The sequence below is a fragment of the Sinocyclocheilus anshuiensis genome, unplaced genomic scaffold (genome assembly GCF_001515605.1).
Source record: "Sinocyclocheilus anshuiensis isolate Anshui unplaced genomic scaffold, SAMN03320099.WGS_v1.1 scaffold815, whole genome shotgun sequence".
Classification (NCBI taxonomy): domain Eukaryota; kingdom Metazoa; phylum Chordata; class Actinopteri; order Cypriniformes; family Cyprinidae; genus Sinocyclocheilus; species Sinocyclocheilus anshuiensis.
Genome location: NW_015549621.1, coordinates 254,870 through 258,015, shown reverse-complemented (window position 1 = coordinate 258,015; position 3,146 = coordinate 254,870). Strand labels below are relative to the sequence as shown.

The 3,146-nt window shown below is 34.5% G+C and overlaps 1 long non-coding RNA gene across 1 annotated transcript in view; it reads right to left on the bottom strand.

Moving 5' to 3' along the window:
- Window positions 1-2,683, bottom strand: part of LOC107659437 (uncharacterized) — a 13,979-nt gene extending 11,296 nt beyond the window's left edge. Inside the window, exons 1-4 of the long non-coding RNA XR_001630910.1 lie at window positions 2,537-2,683; window positions 2,154-2,207; window positions 1,889-1,930; window positions 1,670-1,747 (exon numbers count right to left, since the gene is read on the bottom strand). This is a non-coding gene — a long non-coding RNA (uncharacterized LOC107659437). The remainder of the gene's footprint in view (window positions 1-1,669; window positions 1,748-1,888; window positions 1,931-2,153; window positions 2,208-2,536) is intronic.
- Window positions 2,684-3,146: the final 463 nt, after the last annotated feature.

Below are 3,146 nucleotides of genomic sequence, written 5' to 3'. Positions count from 1 at the left end.
CACCAAGAGCTTGTAACACTCCAAAGAGAAAGGAAAAATTGAAATCGCATCATATGACCCCTTTAACATTCATGTATACATATTCATACTTATAATATAGCTACAGTAATATTTATCATGTCCATAATATTGATGCAGAAAGAAATACTTTTCTGAGATTTTGGGGTTATGGTTCGCTGAAAATAATTTGTTAATACTTTCACACTTTTAAATTTCCTTTATATTTTGAGTCAGGAGATATATGTTTATGCATTTATTTATTTGTTTCCTCTCTTTCCTCAACAGTACAATTCATTGAAAGCACCTTACTTCTATCCAGTGATCGAACTGAATCAAGTCTTATGGGGGTCCCCACAGTTTTTTTTAATGGGTGGAGTGGTGGGAGGGGGTTAGTGTTGTAATATAAAATATTGTATATATTCATAACTATATACCATTTATTAAAACAGACTTTCATAAAAGAACAAGGAGCAGACAAAAAAGGGCAACTGGGGCAAAATATGCAGGTGACTACTTATAAGGCAACTGAAGACCTGCAAAAAATGTGACTTGAAAATACATTGAAATGTCTCTAAAAACGCTAGAAAATAATTAAATGGCTTCCAAACTCATTGGAGGGCCTCAGTCAGATTCAGCAGTGGCATTCATATGTCTCAGTAAGCAATGATAAAGCAGCCGTCAGTAACTTCAAAATGACCTTAATAAAAGACATGTTTAATTTATTTAAATGTTTTATCCACGTTTACAAATAAAATTGTCATAATTCCAAGCCTAACTGAGCAATGGTGTCAACTGTCCCTTTGCGCCACCTGGTGGTGATTTCGCGAACGAGTTTCACACGTGACACGGTTGTATTTCCGTGGCATATTCTATATAGTATTCTATATAGTCTTTGATAATATACATTTTGGTTTACTGCCTAATGTATGTCGTATACGATTATTTTGATTTATTTTCAGAATTTCTGGTCACAAAATTTTTTGTTTTTATGCCACGAGTCTGTTTTGATCATTTTGCAATAATTATAAAATAACAATGAAAAATGAGTGCCGGTTCCAATGTATGGTATAAGGTAAGGCATACAAATGCTCCGACACACACACACACACACACACACATATATACATATAGAGAGAGAGAGAGAGAGAGAGAGAGAGCTTAAAAACTAACTGAAGTTTACTTTTTTCACTAAAGTTTGCTGAGGTTAGAATAACTGAGCAAAGGACAAAAACCCAAGACCTCATGACTCTCATCTAGGGCTGACGGACTGTAGACTGAGAGCCCTCTTGGTTTACATGTTATTTTACTAAAGGCTGCACACAAGAGGGCCCTCATGTGTTATTTGACAAACCACAAGCAGCTATGGCTGTAACAAACATATGTAAATCATTTAAAGTAATAGTTAGCATTGTGTTATCATTTACTCACCCCCATGTATGTGGTTGTGTGAATATAAATATCAAACTACCTCCTTCTGTGTTCCATGCAAACAATAACAGTATACGGTTGGGAACGACACGAGTGTGAATAAATGATGACCAAAAAACCTCATATAACTTCATAAATGACATAAAATTTCCCTGAGAACCCTACAAGTCCTAGATAAAATTGTATTGTGTACATGATAGATTCATGAGTAGTTATGAGAAATTAAGGCACTGAACAGTACCTCTGCAAGGTTCGGCGCAATGGTCTTTTCCAGAATACTTTCTTGGGTTGTATTTGTATTTAGGGTATGGTTAGTCATCTGTTGTGGATAAAAGAACATAAATTTAATCTGAAAGCTTTTAAAGTTCTTTATCTCACTAGAGGTGAGATTTACAGCATGATATATAATATGATCATGGCTTCTAATATTACTCAATTTTAAAGCAAAAATGGCACTCACCTGCTCGTAATTACTTCCATTAACAGGACCTTCAGGACCTTGCTGTAGATATTAATGAGTAGATTAAAAATGTAGTTTATTCTCTTAAATAGCAGCTATGCTAGCATAATTGTTAAAAGTTATGATGTCTCCATCATGAATACAAAAGTATTTTTAGGAATGTTCATACTTTTGTCATTTCACACTGCATGTATGAACACTTTGTCTTGGACACAAAAGTGTTATTGCTTGTTTTAAATTTAGACTTTTAAAGGCAGCTATTTACCTGAGAGGGTTTGTATAATAGAAATATGCCTTCATTTATTAGGGCTGGTGATGTCTGTGGAAAGATCAGGTAGTATTATTAAAAACAACACTAAAAGTGATAGTGAACAACATAAAAAATACAATTCTGATACATTTTGTAGATATACAATTAGATATACAGCTAAACCAATTCTGAATATTACAGTGGACATAGGCTAAATAACAAATATGATCAGGGACTTTATTTATTTTCATCATCAGTCATTCATCAATAATTCTAAATATACATACATCTCAGACCAGAAATACATACACTATGTTAGTAACTGTTTTTCAATAACCGCAACACTGAAGCTGTGAGGAGTGTGTGATTAATGCTATTGGAGAAATATTTTTACATACCTTATGCACTAAGAGTGTTACCAAACAGGCACACAGAACACAGATGAACACTTTCGTTTCCATTCTCAGTGTCTCTGTATTATTGAGTTGGAGGTTTTGTAGCTGAGATGTCAGAGAGGTTTAGAAGAGGTTTTTTGTATATGCCAGAGCTTGTTGCTTTCAACAGGGAGGAGCCATGAACAAACTGATGGTCATTCAACTGTTGGATCAATAGCTTTTTTTTGGTAACCAAGACTCTCAAAATGTCAAAACAAAAATTGACTCAAAAATAAACCCCTAGAATGTGATTTCATTCGCTTCAATCTTTTATCCATCAATGTTCCAGTTAGTGCTGAAACATTTTTGATTAAAGGGGTCATATGATGTTGCTAAAAAGAACATTATTTTGTGTATTTGGTGTAATGAAATATGTTTATGCGGTTTAAGGTTCAAAAAGCACATTATTTTCCACATACTGTACATTATTGTTTCTCCTCTATGCCCCGCCTTTCTGAAACGTGTCGATTTTTACAAAGCTCATCGGTCTGAAAAGCAAGGTGTGCTGTGATTGGCCAGCTATCCAGTGCGTTGTGATTGGCCGAATACCTCAAGCATGTGACGGAAATGTTAC